Source organism: Sitophilus oryzae, unplaced genomic scaffold (assembly GCF_002938485.1).
Source record: "Sitophilus oryzae breed Bouriz unplaced genomic scaffold, Soryzae_2.0 scaffold_1559_pilon_pilon, whole genome shotgun sequence".
NCBI lineage: Eukaryota > Metazoa > Arthropoda > Insecta > Coleoptera > Curculionidae > Sitophilus > Sitophilus oryzae.
Genome location: NW_022146235.1, coordinates 450,677 through 470,604, shown reverse-complemented (window position 1 = coordinate 470,604; position 19,928 = coordinate 450,677).

The window sequence follows — 19,928 nt, the reverse complement described above, 5'->3', positions numbered from 1 at the left end:
ATCGGTTGGCTTCGGAATCAGTCTTTTTTGGCAGAGACGGCAAAAAATTCCGATCAGTTTTCTCGTTGTGTTTGATGTAAACAGTGTGTACTACTATGTAGCTGATTATTTTGTGTGCTATTTATTGTTTACAATGTATGAAGAACTTTTAATTGATACTGTTAGAGAATATCCACAACTAGTAAACTAAAAATCCACCGCTAGTAAATATTATCATGACAGTTCACGAAAGGAAAATGCTTGGGAAGAAGAAGATGAAGAGCTCATATTATATAAATTATTAAGTATTGTTTATAAAATTCTAATCCAAACTAAAATAAACTACACGCCACAAAAATTGTATTTCGACTGATAAACTGAAGCATACCGATTTGGTGAGCGGGTGTTGGAAAATATTGGGCCGATCGGCTCTATAGAATTTATTGTTTTCACTTTTGCACCTAATTAGTCGGCCAACTAAAAATTACATGTCAGTGCGTACCTTAATTATCCTAAAAAAACTCACAAGAGGAAGGCAGAAAAATGCATGCTTCATTTAGAAACATGTAATATTTACCTTTATTCAAATATGTGATAACTATTTTGAGTGGTGTATATGTGGTATAATCAGGATTTAGTACAAACAGATCACCTGATGCTGTGAAAGATAAAGGAGGACGATACCGATATCTATGGAATATGTAAATCCTATACATAATTTGTATGATTGTGCATACATATATCTTATATAAGGAAATTAATTCAGTATTTAAAAGAAACTTAGCGTTAATGTATCAATGTCAATGTTAAAATTCCCTGCATATTCGGAAATTGTGCCAGAAATAAGCTGACCTGGAAGTGACATTTCAATGGCAAATTTGAAGGTTAATTTTCTCGATTATACGGTGGGAAACCTGTAAACGGCGCGCTGGTGTTCGCTGTTAATTAATACTGCTTTCAAACTATTGTACACGGAAGGAAATTGTAAATTTTGCTCAAACACACCAGGTTGCTTTTTCAGCGGCAATATCGTGTATCGGTAGTTTTCACAGGCTGATTGTTGCCTAATTAGTGACCAGGAAAATGGTGCATAAATGGACAGTTAATGGCTTCAGTCTCCGAACAAAAATTGAATATTACATTGGTAAAAAAATATACCTTAAGAGAAATATTAAAGTGAACTATTTCTTATTACTTACAGTAGTTAGCTCCAGGTAAACATTCTTTTTTAAAACACTTTTCACTTTCTGGCACTTATGTCCGTTTGCTTATTTGCTACCTCAAAATTTTTTTATCATTTTTGATTTCTATATGAAATTTTGAATTGATTTGACGATCCTTAAATGTTCGAATTAAAGGACATAAAGAGTATTTAAGAAAGGACAATTTTAGCATATCTAAGGTTTGTCAGCATTCATATGACACAGAGCACAGAGTAGATTTTAACAACGTAAAAATTATCCCGAATGAAGCGATAGTCTTCAAACGCAAAAGTATTTTCACTTTTCTAACTTGTTACAGTTAGAAGACGTTAATGTAAGAATTCTAAATGCGGATGTGACCCGCTTTTTAGGTTATGTTTTATTTAAAAAAAATTGCCGAAAATTAAAAAAAATCGTTTTTTTCCTCACCCTGTATGGACTTTTTTGGCAAACTGTTGATACTAAAAAATTTAACTAATCGATCTGCATCGATCCACGCCCAAAAATCTTTCAAATCGGAATATGTGAAGAAAACTCGATTTTAGCCGGGAAAATTTTTGGAAAAACAATATCTTCAAATTATTTAAATGGGGAGATTATAGGTCTCCTCAATGGTAGTTTAACTACTTACCGCTTCCGGGGTATTTGCGTTTTTCGGTATACGGTATAAGTTAATATAAAAAATGTCTACAACCTATGTGGCGGATTCATCTCTCCAAAAAAATCCTATATGGATATTTCGCCACTGCAAGAAAAACTATAAAATAGAATAGTTATTTTTGTAAACACTGATGCGATAATCCAACGGAAATTACTTGTCACCAGTTAGGTTTACTGATAAACAAATTTGTCTAACGAACAAAAAAATGCTTAATGTTTCGGAAGTTTATCGAAAGTTTATCTCTTTCAATCGTTGGAAGCAAAAAAATACGAAGAATAAAGATAAAACTATTTAAAATATTTTTTCTACGACTAGCCTAGAAAATGCAGTTTGACACACGGAAAACTCGATCTGAAATTGGCGTTTTGCAAACTGTCGTGTAGTAAGGATTTAGGGCACGACATGTGTCTTAGTACACACGACATGTGTCAATTTTAACATTTTTAACCTCCAATGTTTAGCTGAAACGCCAAACACAACGTAGCCGTCAGAAAAGTGTCATCATTACATCGCAAATTATTCCACAAAACTGACAATAACTGAGTGAGTCTGCTGCTAATTTGTAGTAGTAGAAAAAATAACGTAAAAAACTCGTTCGATTTGTGGCTCTTGCCTGCGCTGCGGCTCGAACCAACAAACTGTCGAACTTGTGTGCAAAACGTCCTTTTCAAAATTCGTTTAATATACTATAAATGCAACTATTCGAAAACACTTTAGTTTTTTTAAACAGGTACGTCTACAAAAAACGTTGACGTTCTGTTAAAATGACATTATATCAAGTTAAACTTCAAAATTAACAATTGCTACCTGATAACAATTACTTAATAAGATAAAACCAAAAAGCCTCAAACTTTCTGTATGATTATGTGACTTCGGCGAAACATCCCTTAAATGTTCGAATTAAAGAACATAAAGATTATTTTAGAAAGGGCGATATTCACAAATCTAAGATTTGTCAACATTCATGCGACACAGGGCACAGAATATATTTTAAAAACGCCAAAACTATAATGAAAGAAGCGATATCCTCTAAAAGAAAAATAAAAGAGTCTTTTTTAATATAATCTAATAAAAATAAATAAATAAATAAATGCCTCTTTATTGTCAAAAAATTTTCAATTTGTAGACAAAGGTAAACTAACAAACAAAGTAAAAAAAACAAGGTACACAAACAAACAAAAGATAATACAAAACATTATACAAATAATATTGTCAGTCCTATTGTTAAAATAAACATTTATAAATGTTTACAATGTCAAAGAACAAAAAAATAAAAATTATATTCAAAAATATTTAGCTAGTTTATAGTAAAATATCAATGACCTCTAAATAAATTCATTTCGATGTCATTCGTAAATATAGCAATAACAAACATTAGACCAGTGTTTACAAGATCAAATTCGATTTTCAAAATATAATTCATTTACGGCGTAGAAAGCCTTGTCTAGTAAATAAGAGTTCAATGCTTTGCGAAATGAAAAAAATGATGTTATGGATTTGATTTGAAATGGCAGGTGATTTTGCATTTTTTTCGAGTTGTATAATATTGAACTTTTAACTAACTCTGAGCGTGGGGTAGGAAAATAAAGATCTTGCTCCGCATTCCTGAGTGGATAAGTGTGAGATGGCCTTTTTTGAGAAGCTGATACATGTTTACGTATTAGGCAAACGGATTCAAATATAAATAAGAAAGGAAAAGTCAATATTTTTAATTCTTTAAAAAAGTCCCGGCAATGAGTTCTGCTGTTTAGTCCCAGTGAATATCGAACAGCTCTCTTCTGGATCTTGAAAATGCGGTCAAATTGAGTTGCACAACACGTACCCCAGAATGGAAGGGCATACCTGAGGTGCGACTCAAAAAGTACATAATAAACAGTTCTAGCCACTGACAAGTTAAGCTCCTTAGAAACAGACCTTAATGCAAAACAGGCAGAGCTCAATTTTTTCGACAAAGCTTCGATATGTATGTCCTATTTCAGAGAATTGTCCACAACAAGCCCTAAGAATTTTACAGATTTTACGACGTCAATGGTGGTGTTGTTAAGTACAAAAGGCTGCAACGAGTTTTTATACGACAAAGCTTTAGTTTTAGAAATGTTGAGACTCAGGAGGTTCGAATAGCACCAAGATTTAATGGTGATTAAGTCATTTGATATAATCCTATGAAGTGCCGTGATGTCCTTGTTGCTCCAAGTGAAGCTAGTGTCGGCCGCAAAAAGACATATTTTGCCACTGATGTTTATGTTAGCAATGTCGTTAATAAATAGAAGAAACAAAATAGGGCCTAGTACTGAGCCTTGTGGTACTCCACATTCTATTGGTTTGCTAGAAGACAACGTGGTATCCACCCTCACAAGTTGACTTCTGTTGCTCAGATACGACTTAAACCATTCGAGAGATGATCCCCTGAACCCATAGTGCTGCAGTTTATTAATTAGGATCTTATGATTTACACAATCGAACGCCTTAGAAAAATCACAGAAAATTGTTGCTGTAGAATGATGGTTGTTTAGGCTGGAGTAAACTTAATTAAATGCATTGCTCGTGCATCTGTAGATGTTAGTAATGTATGGCAATCGCTTTTTTTCTAAATAAACATAGCGTAAAAATTAAAAACAAATTAAAAATAATTATACAGATAGTTTGAGGCTTTTTTGTTTTGCCTTATTAAGTAATAAAATTCTTATCAGGTAGTAATTGTAAATTTTGAAGTTTAACTTGATCACAGATCAGCTTAACTTGTTAACAGAACGTCAACGGTTTTTGTAGACGTATCTGTTTAAAAAAAAACTAAAGTGTTCTCGAATAGTTGCATTTAAATATTTTAAATAGATTTTTCTTTATTCTTTGTATTTTTTTCGCTTCCGACGACGATAAAAGAAACTTTCCGAAACGTTAAACATTTTTTTTTGTTGTTAGCCAAATTTGTTTATCTATAAACCTAATTGCTGACAAGTAGTTTTCGTTGGATTTACGCAGCAGTGTTTAAAAAAAAACAAATCTTATTTTGTAGATTTTCTTGCAGTGGAGAAATACCCATATAGGATTTTTTTAGAGAAATAAATTAATGTACCGCTGAGGCATCTGGAGAGGTTAGTAATGCATGGCTATCGCTTATTTGATTTTAATGAATATAACATATGTAAAAATTAAAAACAAATAAGAAATAATTTTATACAAAAAGTTTGGAACTTTTTGGTTTGACCTCATAAAGTAACTATTAGTTAGCAATTTTTAATTTTAAAGTTTAACTTGATATAATGTCATTTTAACAAAACTTCGTCGGTATTTATAGACGTATCCGTTGAAAAAAAAACTAAAGTGTTGTTTTGAATAGTTGTATTCAGATATTTAAATAGTTTCTAAATTTCTTCTTTGTGTTTCTTTTGCTTCCGACGACGGGAAGAGATACTTTCCGAAACGTTAAGTAATTTGTTTATTAGTAAATCTCTACTGACAAGGTGGTTTACGTTGGAATAACGCAGCAGTGTTTAACAAAAAGTAACTATATTATTTTGTAATTTTTTTTACAGTTCAAGTGGCGAAATACCCATTGGACTTTTTTGAATAGATAAATTTGCCACAGAGATATAAACATTTCTTATAGTTAATGTTTTTTTCATTTTTCGTAAATCCATTTTTAAGTTGGTTTTTAGAAAATGTTTCACTCTATTGCAATTATAAAAGATAGTTAATTATAATAAACTCGCATTGGGTCAATAAATATTTGTTTACAAAATATGACAATGGGTAAACATGATATTTAATAGTCTGGTACATTGCGATTATTTTTTTATCCATCCGCACAAAAACAAATCAAATAATGCCGATATCTACAAAAAAAACAACTGATAATCCGCGGAGCGCAACAACAGGCGCGTGAAATGCACGTGATCAAATTACTGGAAATCTATTGGAAACTATATCTGGAGCGGTTTCCAAAGAGAGAAACGAGGTCAACAGCATGAGGTTGTTTACCTGGAGTCGATACCCATTAGTCCTGTTTTAGAGCTGGTGCAATTGGAGAGAACTTAAAAAAGGATAATGAAAAAGCAGAATAATTCTTTCGAGCGTGTTTTATCTCTAATAACCTACATTTGTATGTAAGCTGTCGGAGATGATGAGTATGGGTAGATAAAATACATGCCAATTATAAAATATTAAATCTTGTGGTAAAAAAAATTGGTGGAAATAAAGAGAATATAGGTCATTAATTTTTAAATTAATATACGGATACAAGAACAGCATCACTGATATGTTCCTTTTTTAACGAATATTAATAATATGACTGAACTGACTTATTTGAAAAAACTGTCTATACCTCTGTGACGGATTCATCTTTTCAAAAAAGTCCTAGGGGTATACTTTTTTTGAGACGAACTTTTTTTGAAGAATTTCGGACTTCGATTCTCTTATGTTATCAACTGTAACTTATATACTAAAGCAAAGCTGTCACTCATGAAAAAGTGCGCAGAACTATAAGGTTGTCCACTGAGAGTGTTTCATTGGTGTGTTTTATAAGTGGCTGGGGTATAGTGGAGATTTCCATACGAGCTTTGCTAGATATCTTATTATTGTTTGCTATAAAAATGGTTTCTTTAAATTTAAGATATTTTCAATGATATTCCGTGTGGATAACACGGGCTTCCGACCACTTTAGGTTATGTTGCTTATGGGCCAGACATCGTCTGCAATGCCAGAAGGTATTGCTTCACTTCTATGCGTGTTGTAAAAACATCCTTGTATCTTTGGAGTTGTCCACCCGGTTTCCTCTTACCCTCTACAAGTTCACCGTAAAGAAGAGATTTTGGTAGACGGTTTTCTTGCATCCTGCATACGTGGCCAGCCAATCTTAAGCGAGATTTAGTAATCATAACTTCAGCGCTCTCGCAGCTTACGTTTCCAAGGACTGATACGTTTGAGACATGGTGGTACCATTTGATTTTTAACAGTTGTCTAAGGTGTCTCTGTTGAAACTTGTTTAATGCGCTCGTGTGCAGGGCGGTACGGCACCCAGATTTCGCTTCCATATAATATGGTGGCGATTATTACTGCTCGATACACTGCAAGTTTCTTTTTTGTGCTCAAGTAATTATTATAGCAAATCCTGTCTTTTAATTTCCAGAATGCTCTTGAGGTGCTGCTGTTCTGAATTTGAGAGTCGATATTTGCCTTTTCCGAAATCAAACTGCCGCGGCCGAGGTAATTAAATTCCGATACATATTCCAATAGTTCTTCTCCGATTTTTATAGCGCTGTTATGATTTTCCGGGGGTGCACATTATTTTAGTTTTATCGATGTTCAGTTTAAGGCCCAAAGTCTCGTGTGCCCAGGTGTATGTGTTCAGCATTTCCTGTAATTGCTGTAACGTATTTGCAACTAGAGCGCAGTCATCAGCGTATTGGAGTTCTGTGATGAATTTTATACGTATTTCTGCCCATACGTATTTCTTTCCTGCAGTTTGTTGTCCACAATGCTGTCGTTCTATGGTAAAACTATTAAAGATTTTACATATACCGAGTGCATCTCGAAAGTGGAACATCTGTATAACTTTTTGATTTATTTCACATAAAAAAACGAGATTTGGTATGTTAGTATATTATGACATTAATTAAGATTGATTGACGTATTCAATTGTTTTTGGTCACTTCTTATTTCACCGAAAATGACTACAACATTTTTTTAAATGGCACTCTCAGTATTTTTTTGCTTTATTTGACAGAAAATAACACTCTGAATACAATGACATATTATATGTCAACTTTTCTTCGTGTCTCCGAAACTAAGCATTTTAGGACATTTATACGATTTTTTTTACTTATTTTTATTTACAGAATATGCTGCCGAAGTTTCCGGAATACCAGTTTGAACCACCCTGTATAGTAAAGTATCGCGTTCCAGTCTTCCTGTTCCGAACAAGCTTTTTGCACAAGTTTAAAACTCAATCTCTTTTTCAAATCTGGAAAATGGGCTATATTAAATTTAGAAGCAGCTGTTGTGAAAGTTTATGTTATTACTTTAAAACTTATTTAACAAATAATTAATATTATTGATACATTAGCCATTGGTGTATACTGAAGTAGTTGGTTAGGTTGCATTCAGATTTTATATACATTCAGCCTATCAAAAGGTGTATTTTAAAGTATTTTAAACACAATAAAATTTTATCCCCTATATTTCTATATACAGTACGTCTATCCTTTCTGTAGCTACGGGGCATCCGTAAAGAGAGAAACAAAATTTTCTGTTAGCCGGAAATTCAGCGTGCCATAAATATTTTAGATAAAATTACTTACTTATACAAAAATTTAAAAAATACCCAATCAGTTTTATTTTTCAATGTTTTTCCACACAAATAAGACATAATCTTTATTAAAATTAAGGAGAAAATCCATAAAAAATCAATAAAATCATGCAACTAGTTTACCGATAAAAACTGCAATGTTCTCCCAGCTCGGTCTGCTACCGTTTGATTCATGTTTTTTTGTAAAAAAAATAGGCGACGCATCGCATCAATAAAAAATTGACAAATTAGTATCCAATGAAATGAGTGGGCGAGGTGTCCTTTGCGGTGATATACTCGTCTAGGTCCACGTGGACTCTCTGCCGCTTGTTTAGTAGCTGTAAGTAGCGATTTATATAATATTGCTGTTTGTTTAAATGTACTTTTTAGTAAATTTATTATACTCCAATATTGTGTCCGCATTCTTGAAACTCCTTTCATAGACACATATCCAGTAGACGTACTTTATCTATTTAGAGTATAACTGTTATAATAAAACGGAAAACGTTCTTCTATAAAATTATTTGGACTTGATTTATTATTCAAACCATTATATACAGAGGCCGGTATTAATTACCTAACATTATAGAAAAATACATTCTGTAGTGTTTTCTGAAAAGAAATTGTACAGTAATATTTTTTTAATTCGAGAGTTCCTCGCTAAAAAATTACCTACAATATTTAATTAGATAAATTATTTTATTCCAATAAAATAATATGGTATTTATATTATATTATTATGATATTATGTAACACGAAAATATTCTGTTGAATATTCTGTTAACAACAATTGTTTTACACCTATTTAGAAGCGAAAAGTAATCATAAATAAATAATACAATCTTTTGTCAGTGCCGCTATTATTGAAACTTATTTCTTGAAAAGAATTCTAGGATTTTCGCCATTAGAAGAAAATCAATAAAATTAAAACGTTATTTTTTGAAAAACATTATTCCATTGAATTCAGACGAAAACCAACTGGTCTACTAAGTTTGTCTCTGCGCTTGTTGCCTTTTTTCTAATAAAACAAATTTGCCTAACCGACAAAAAATGATTATCTTTTCAGGATGGATACCCCTCCGTCCCTATATATTACCACACTCCCCCCCTCCCCCCGTTGACAGTGCACAAAACAAATAGATGAAACCACAAAAAATTATAAATAGAACTATTCCAAAAACCAGACTTCAAATTACACTTCAAACAATTATTACCTAATCACAATTACTTAATGATGTGAAACTAAAAAACTGTGTATGTATAAACAAAAAAGTTTTTTTTTATGTGGTTTTTTGTTTGGCTTTAATTTTTATCTATGTTACTGTTAGTGATTGTCAAAATTTAAACAAATATATATTTTTTTCCATAGCAACTGTTAAAATTGCCTTATATCTATCAAAAATAGTAGATAAAATAGTATTTTAACTGCAAGGGTAGATTAAATGATACTTTAACAGCGAGAATAGGTTAAAATTTTTATTTCTTCTCGCACGTTTTTTAATTGCTTCCAATTTTGAAAATTTTTGTATTTCTTTTCATAAGTTATTTGGGATTTAAATGGAAGTAGTTTGGATATGGTCTTTGTCGCCTCAGTCTGAATGTTTGTAATTTACTTTTTTCGTTTTGAGCCATTTCTGACAAGAAAGAGAATTAAAAAATATTGACTCAAAACTGACAACTAAAAAGACAGCTTTATTAATTTTGTAACGTTTTTAGTTCGTTACATGTCTTTTTTATATATAATATATGATGTCTGGCCTATCATCACCGCATTCCCTCTCGTTCAGGCCGGATAGTTTATTTGACGCGCTTGGCGTAATTTTTACGTTTTCTAGTCAGCAACCCTGTTATCGTTTCACTGCTCTGTGGAGGCGCTGTCAACATCACTTCAAGGCGCCTCTCCGTGCTTAACTTCACTTTGAGTTTGGCCTCGGCCATCTCAACAGTCCCTGATTAGAGAAATTGCAATTATTTAAATCTTGCTGTATAATTTGAATCAGCTGCTATTTCGAGGAACAGGTAAAGATGAGATATTATCTTTATTAGATTCGTTATTATTATTGAATATTTTTAGGGTAGAGTTTTGGATTGACCCACCTTAACTCGTATTTGTATTTTGCTGGCACATTGGTGTTCTTTTGCTTTTGTCCTCCAGAATGTTACATGGAAGAAAGGACAGTTTCTTTGTTTATTATTGAGCCCTCGGAAGTATTTCGAGGTAGGTTTATTGTGTTTATTATACCTCGGTAGTTTCACACGAGTTTCATGTTTTTAGGGTCTTATGGACGGACTGTGTCCAAGGTACGGGTAGTGTTCCCCTGTACCGTTATCTTATGGACGGACTGTGTCCAAGGTATGGGCAGGTGTCCCATATCTATGTATTGATTCCAAGTTACGGACATTATCTAAGGTCCTAGTAGTGTTCCAAGGTACGGCTAGTGTCCCCATATTGCCACAGTATGGATACAGCGTAAGCCCCAAGCTGCTTTGCTCCCATTTCTAAGCCTAGTCAGTAGCTACGGCTGTATTGATTCATGGTGTCCTCATTCTGGCCCCTTTTGTTGTTTTGGCCAACAGGATCGCCGACAGACAGTACAGAGATATGAGCCCACCTCACGCTGCTACTCTTCGAAACAGGATTGCCTCAAGAACAGCTAAGTGTAGATTTAGGTTCAGATTTTCAGTCAATTTTCAGTCTTAACTTAATAACGTACAAAAAATTTAAATAATATCGTACAGACTATATTTAGTGGTTAGATTATTAAGAACATTTATGTCGATTTAGTAGTTACAATATGATTTAGATCTTAGGTTTCATTACATTACGCCTTGTAATAGTATTTAACCACTATAATAATTATTAAAATTGTACAATGCTATTTACCATCAGAATTCATCATGAATAAATATAGTCATTAGTTTTAAGTAATATACAACTGTGCTTTCTTTCTCTGTACATGTCTGGCGCCCAATATCTATATTTTTTTGTTTATTGTTATTGATTAATTTTCTCTCTAGTAAACTACCTTATCCACGACTGCTCTCCGATGAAAAGCTGCCGTTCGCAGTGGTAATGTTTATAAAAAAACGCTACAATTTGTCAAATTACATAGAAACCAACGCCAACCCAGCACAATATTTTTTCTACTCCTAATTAATTCCTTGAAATAATAATTTCTGAATATTTTTTAAAACGTAACTCGCTATGGAAAAAATATTGTTTTATACATGACGATAAAATTGCATTATCGTCCCCCGAAATTAGTTCACTCGTGATTTCATCGCTCGTGAATTAATCTTTTCGGTTGACGATAAAATACCATTTTATCGTCTTGTATAAAAAATAACTAATGTTTTATAAGAGAATATCAATAACCGTCAAATTAATTCATTAAATAAAATTGAGACCACACTGAAAACCCTATCTCAACTATTTTCTCATAAAATATTCTGGTAAATTAAATGACTTGCAATCAGCTCTGTAAGCAAAGATTGCTTTTGCACGTTTCGAATAGAAGCCACACAACAATGTAGAGGTTTCGAATTCTGATAATTGAGAGAGCAGTGTGGTTAGATTTATTAGCGCGTTGCAGCTACAATCACATTTCGGTCATATTTAGGCGGTCTATTGAGTCGACCATATTGATTGACTATTGAGAGGATTTCAGTAGAGGAGATTTTCAGTATTTAGTATGTTAGAATTTATTGTTAAACACAAAGGTCCTTTTAAATGACATTATTTGCTAGACAAAGCAATTTTAGAAAATTTGTTTCCTTGAACGTAGAACTGTGTTTGAAAGTTTGTTGTATGAACATTTCTGGCCATCTGAAGTATGAAAATTTGCACAATGAATGCTTATCTCAATTATTATTGTCTCACACATCACTTGTCTAACACATCACTATAGATAAGCTTTAAATAATATTCTATTATAACAGTCGATTCTTTTCCTTTCGATAACGAAAAATAAGATATGGAAGTTTATTGTACGAAAATTCTTTATTATCTCGTCTAGAAATATTAAATTTTGTACAAACATTTCCAAAAACAAATAAAAATCTTTTTCGAAATGTTCATTTTGATATTAACATTTCCAAAAACTTGTTGATTGATTTAAAAAATATAGATAAGCTTAAAAAACTTTATTACATAACAGTAGATAATTCTTATAAATTTATTAAAATTATTTCAGAAGTAAAACGTCAAGGCTGAATTATACGTCTTCATTGATAAAATCTCGATTGTGCATTACGCTTCACGATTTTCTTTATTAAGATCTCCAGTTTAAGTCGGTATATAATTATTACCTTTTTTGTCCAATAGATATGTTTTTAAAAGTGGAACATAACACTTAATAGAATTATAGAAAGAAGTAATTTAGAATACTAATATATAGTTTTTGTAGAATATTGTAAATCATAGTTCAATAAATTATGACGAAAATGATTTTAAAATAATAGTTTTTTTCCATTGTATTATTTTATGCTTTATATTTAATTTTAAGTAATAGTTTAATTGTTTCTTTTTTCTTTACCCATTAGTTTATATCCATATAGTTTTTTTATCTCTCTTGGGTATGAGGTTTTATAATTGAAAGATGGAAAATATTTTTTATGCAACCTTTCGCTCCAACATAGCGGGCTTTTTCGGGCACTTTACTGTTAATAATCAGTAATCTATTAATTTGGCGACACTTATATTTTCACCACTATGTTGGAACGAAACGTCGCGTCTCAAGAAAATGTTTTCCATCTTTCAATTATAACTTCATACCCAAGAAAAAACTATATCGATTTAATTTTAAGGAAACGATACTTAGAGAGAAAGACTTATAGAGGGGGTTCCAAAAAATATATCTGTAATATCTCGTGAGGAGATTCTTCGCGTAAAAATAAGATTTATTTTTTATATCAACATATATTCCATTCTGCTTTACTTCGTAGCTACAGAGTGTTAGAGTTTTCATTTTTTCTCATGTATTATAATTTTCTTCCTTTCCCACAATTAATAAAATTAAAATAAAATTAATAAATTATGTATTAATCTAATTTATTATTAAATTTTATTGAAATTTATAGAACATGATAACTACAGCAAATTCAAAAAATAATGTTATTTAAGATGACTTCAGAAGACCTAATTTTTAAAAGCTTCAACATCTTGTAAATTTAAATCTGCATTTGCGCAAAAATGTTTATAAAAACTACTTTCATATTTTTTGATGAGGAATAAATTAGTAGTTATTTAACGGTTTGGCCAGTTAGTGTCATTAACAATTTTTAAAAGTTGCTATTAGACTTAGATTAAGGCAAATTAACAAAACTGCGTTTATCTTATCTGGGAGACAGAAATTGACAGACTATTTACCTTCAAAATTCCATTGGAATCGCTAGGAGCACTTGGAAAGAAATTATAATAAATCGAGAATAAAATGAAGACTACCCCTTGTAGCTACAAAACAGAGCAGATTACTTATCGGACTATGCATCGGACTTATGTTGATATAAAAAATAAATCTAATTTTTACGTGAGGATGAGATGGCACATGCTTTTTGAAACACCTCTGATGACGTTTTGTAAGTTATTTATTTATATTCATTATTCTGCAGTCACATTTGTTAGTCAAATTATATATTTCAGGATTTAAAAAATTACAAATTATATAGTAACATCGTTTAATTATATTAATTAATCAGTATTTAAAGAATTATCAGATAAACACTTTAACGGTTTATGGCGGAACTGATATGTCGAATCACTTTGATATTTTTATTTGTTTCTTTATAATTTTGTTCTCGTATTGTCTTTTGTTCCCCAAATATCTGCCTGGCACGAGCCATATTTTTTTGTTATATGTCCGGTACCGACAGCTCTCCTGTATTTTTAGGGCTTTAAGTGGACCGCTAAGTAAATGTCAAAGGTCGTACAAATCCGGGCATCAGAATAACAGCGAGGATCGAGAGTGTGTATTGGCGTAACAAACTTCCTTGTGTGAACATTATTATGTCTACGGCTAATTAATCTATTACGTTATTTATTTTGGGGAACTAACATTTGTAAAAATTTTCTGGATACTGATAAACAAAAACAGGCAGTTATTGATGCTATAATGTAATAAGCTATAGAAAAAGAGCTGAGTGTATATAGCAGAGCTATTTGTCTCAATCGTTATTTACTTTGAAAAGATCAAATATTATCTTCGGAACATGCCACCGATTGAAGCATTAATACTATATGATTTAGTTCCCTCAACAGTATTGCTTCTTTAAACCCCCAAAACTCTCTAACCTGCAGCATTCGAGATCTAGTATATAAACTTACTGAAAGAAACTACAATGTTAACTTTATGTGGATTCCTGGATACTCGGACATTGCTGGTAACGACCGAGCAGACAAACTGGCTAACGAGGCAACGCTCTTACAGAATATTGAAGGAACTCCATCCGTTGTCGGTTCAGGAATTTCCACAAAAAAGTGTTCTTCAGTATACTTCAAAATGAATGGGACATCCTTGAGGGAACTAATAAACTTAGATCATATATGCCACTTCTTCATCTGTATCAAAATATATATTCTCTTGAACGCGGATCATTCTGTAAAGTTGTTAGAACCCTCACAGGACAATACCCGCAAAAATATGATTTTGTCATTATCAAATTCGTTGTCACATTTTGTTTGCAAGAATATGAAGCTATCAAATAGAGTAATTTTGTATGAAATAATTATGGTTTTTACAATTTAAAAAGTTACGATGGTTAAATGGCATTTTGCTGAAAATAGCATTCCCGCTGTGTTAGATATTTATACTGTGTCAGCTCAATCTCCGGATAGCTTTAAGGAGAATAACGCGATTCTCACTATACATAACGTCTCCGTCGCGTAAAATTCTTAAATTGCCACCAATAATCAAATTCACTTAATAATAATATATAATATACGTAATGTCCATCTTCCATTTACTTTTTTTTCTGTAGAGACGGTGCGGAGTAAAGGTATAAATACTGTATTATGCACATGGAAGTGTAAAGGCAAAAATAACAAACAGGAAGAAAACAACAATGACTTACAAAATATTCTTCTTCGTGTTGAAGAAAAGGAAAACATTGATTCCCATCTACTGGGGATGCAGTAGGAAAAGACAACAGGGTCTTTTGCCGAATGACCTTTTTCTTTGGAGCAATATGGAGCAAATTCGGTAGCTGTCATCAATGGTTTTTATTTCTTTATACAATTTCATATCGTCAGCAAATCAGAGAACTTTACAGAACTTTACACTACTTGTTATAACATTTATAAATAAGAGAAATAGAAATGGTCCTAATGAAGGACCTTGTGGGACACCTGATAAAGCTGTATATGTTTTTGATTGGTATTATTTTACAGATACATATTTCTTCCTATTTGACAGATATGACTTAATCAGCTGACAAAACTCTACAGAGATTGAAAAGGCAGTAAGTTTTTGAACTAAAATGCAAAAGTTATATTAGGTTTTTTTTGAAGAGGCGTTAAAGCTGTACTTTTATCTAGAATTTCGTTTCATTTGGAATCGGAATTTAAAAGTTGTTTGCAAAATTTTACCTTCAAATTAGTAAGATTTATAATACGACACAAAAAAAGCTACAATTACAATACCACCGAAAATGTGATTTTGTCATTATCAAATTCGTTTTCACATTTTGTTTGCAGGAATTTGAAGCTATCAAATAGAGCAATTTAGTATGAAATAATTATGGTTTACACAATTTAACAAGTTACGATGGTTAAATGGAATTTTGCTGAAAATGGCATTCCCGCTGTGTTAGATATGTTCGCAGCTCATTCTCCGGATAGCTTTATAGAGAATAACGCGATTCTCACTATACATAACGCCACACCGTCGCGTAAAATTCTTAAATTGCTACCTATAAACATATTCACTTAATAATAATAAATAATATACGTAAAGTCCATTTTCCATTTTTTTTTTCTGTAGAGACGGTGCGGCGGCGGCGTTAAGGTATAAATACGGTATTATGCACATGGAAGTGTAAAGGCAAAAATAATGAATAGGAAGAAAACAACAATGACTTACATATTCTTCTTCGTGTTGAAGAAAAGAAAAACATTGATTCCCATCTACTGGGGATACAGTAGGAAAAGACAACAGGGTCTTTTGCCGAATGACCTTTTTCTATGGAGCAATATGGAGAGCAAAATCGGAAGCAGTCATCAATGGTTTTTATTTCTTTATACAATTTCATATCTTCAGCAAACAAGAGAACTTTACAGTACTTTACACTACTTGTTATATCATTTATAAATAAGAGAAATAGAAGTGGTCCTGTAGCGTTTTTTTAAACAACTACCACTGCGAACGGCAGCTTTTCATCGGAGAGCAGTCGTGGATAAGGTATTTCACTAGAGAGAAAATTAATCAATAATGATAAACAAAAGATATATAGATATTGGGCGCCAGGCATGTACAGAGAAAGAAAACACAGTTGTATAATACTTAAAACTAATGACTATATTTATTCGTGATGAATTCTGATGGTAAATAGCATTGTACAATTAATATAATTATTATAGTGGTTACTTGTTGAGTAGAACTATATATGTAAATAATATTAAATACGTTCTATGAAAAGACTATTAAAGAAAATACAATGCGTGTAACGTTATAGAAAATATAGGAAAAGTAGCATTACTTTATTTAAATTGTTAAATTTATACGGTGTTAAATCAGATGTGTTGCAACCTGTGGATTCTAGAATCTATCTCGTTATTCATCTGTTAGTATAGCGTAATAATAATGTCTATAGAAAGTAATACTATTACAACAAAATTACAGTCCTAATGAAGAACCTTGTGAGACACCTGATAAAGCTGTATATGTTTTTGATTGGTAATTTTTTACAGATACATATTGCTTTCTATTTGACATATATGACTTAATCAGTTGACAAAACTCTACAGAGATTGAAAAGGCAGCAAGGTTTTGAACTAAAACGCTGTGATCCACTTTATCAAACGTTTTAGCAAAGTTGTGTTGTTTCCAAAGCCACGATAACGTAATTATAATTTTATCCTACAAATTGCGTCTTTTGTTAGAGGTTTGCTAATTAACGCGAATTTTGCAAACACCAGCTTTCAGGTGTCAATGTTACACAGGTCAATGTTAAATTTACGGTAATTGTGCTAGAACTACACTGACCTGGAAGTGACATTCGAATGGCACTTTTGAAGGTTAATTTACTCAACTAAACGGGGGCACATAGTAATTTTAGAGAAAGAAAACAGGTGGCAGTTTGTAAAATGTGATAACCACTGCGTTGGTGTACGCTGTTAATTAATAATGCTTTTAAACCGACAACCTACGTGGAAGCAAACGGGGTAAAATTTGCCAAAACAAACAAAGTGGCTTTGGCGTCCGCAATATCATGTGTCGTTCCGCCGTGTAATTTTATCAGAGAGAATGGTTCCCCCTTAACAAGCAAATAATTAGTGTATAAATGGATAGAAAAACGTTAATAGCTGCAGTCTCTAAACAAATAATAAAGATTATAAACGACTAAAACGACGCCGACAGAGATACATATTACAGAACAAAGTATATAGCATTTGTGGAATTAAAAGTGGGTAGTATTTTTAATATCCAGGATGACTCACGGCCTTTTTAGGTTAAATGTTAAGGGGAGAAGATGTGATAAGATTTTTTTTGAAATTTTGAATTTTTGTATAAGCGTTGCAGTGTTGCCGCTTCATACAACAAAGGTAACATATGGGTTATGTTAAATGTAACACCAAGTATATTATAGATTTTTTCGAAATTTGTTTCATATCATACAATTATACAGTGTGCTTCACTAAACATGCAACATAGAGGAATTTTTATTATCCAAATAAGTCTCATCTAAATGGGAATATTGTCAAAAGTTAGTGCACGTCCAATAACCATATCAGCGGTACTCAAAAGTCAAACATCCTAGAGTGTAGAAGAAAATTAACAGTAGAGTTCTACTTTTTCAAATAAGTCCAATATAAGTGATGAAAATTAAAAAAAATGTTTAAATTTTGAGAAACGCTGGATATTTTTCTGGGCTTTCGTTCTTGCAAATTTAATCTACAGCATATGTTGTCATATTATCAAGAAATTATGTTTTTTAATTAAAACTTTTAAAAAAAAATCCAAATTTTCAAAGCTTTTTTCGCGAAAATAAAAACATCATAATCTGTTTTGTTTCTGGAGTCGAAATATACTACCTTCTACTACTACAAAAATGTTTGTACTTATCTAAGACACACCCTGTTAATATAAAAAATAAATATGGCATCATATTTTTATGAAAAGGTTCAAAACAGTTAAAACAAATCAGAAAACTCTCAGACACCAATTTTCATCCGAATATTGGCGTTACTTCAGAAATTATTTGGAAAAAATCGAAATAAAAATGAAACTTCTACACCCTGTATCTAAGAAACTAAGCATTTTAAGACATACATTTATAAGAACATTTTAACTTAATTTTATCTGCAGAATATGCAGCCGAAGTTTCCGGAATACAGTTCGGACCCTGTATATTGCCTTTATATGAAGTTTAAATTATATCTTTAAAACTCGAAGTTTGCAGAAATAGAATCACAATTTTGTTTTAGATACGAACATAGTTAAATTGGGCCAAAGTTGCCGGTTTGGGATGTTCACCAAGATGCCACCAAAAAAGTTTTAAAAATTTCAAGGATTGCTGAGTTTTTTGGAAAAAACGGTTTTTTTTGAAAATAAATTTTATTTTTTCCTGTCAAAAAACTAATTGCACATTCTCATAGTCACTTTATTAAGGCTCTCTAATTGTATTTTTAGATTTTCAAATTAGCTGATAATTTGTGAAATACAGAGCCCAACTTATCTTTTTTAAATACGGACCTGCGTTTTTTTATTTCAGGATTTGAAAGAACTCGGTCACCTGAGTACATGCCACACTTTACCTTTTTTTTCGTTTTGGGAACCTTAACAACAACAAAACTATTTAATTATTATTTAAAATAATTTCAAGTCCGACTCTGTTTTTTTAAATTATCTAATCTGATTATATCCACCACAACAATATTAATCAGCGCTAATTAACATTGAATAAGGAAAATCGAGCCAATTGGAAGATTCAAATAAATAACATCAAGGTCAGCAATGAATATTGAAATCTCAGTGTGCGATCTAATAACATAATAATATCAATAATAGTTTTTATAAATAAAACTTTTACAATCTAGTTTCTAATGCTCTACTTGTTCGAAAGGGTTACCACCCTCCCTATTGCACAAATTTATTTTTCTTTAAATTTTATTTGCAGCTCTTTGAACTTTCCTCTTATACTTCTGAATGCATTTTGTACTCTTTATTGTAAATGTTGATTTCACAAATGACGTCAAGACGTTTACAAATGACGTCAAGCAATGTTCCGTACCTCGAATTTGTAGCATCCTGTATAGTATGTTTGCCATCATCAATAAAACATTCAATCTTCAGACTCGATCTGAATAGTGCTATGAACACACAACAAATTCCACTTTTCTGTTGAAAACACTTTTAAAAGTCGGTAATAATTTGATTTAATGTATTATTCTATTATATGTATAAAATATTTCTCAGATATCATTACATAATATAAAGCAGTGATTTAAAAACTCAAGAGAACTACAAGAAAAATATTATAGAAAAGTTCTTCATGTTATTTATAACACATCTTGCAAAAGACTAAAGTTATATTATTATCTGTTTTAAAATAACATAAAAATTAGTAGAATAATTACAGTAAATATTAA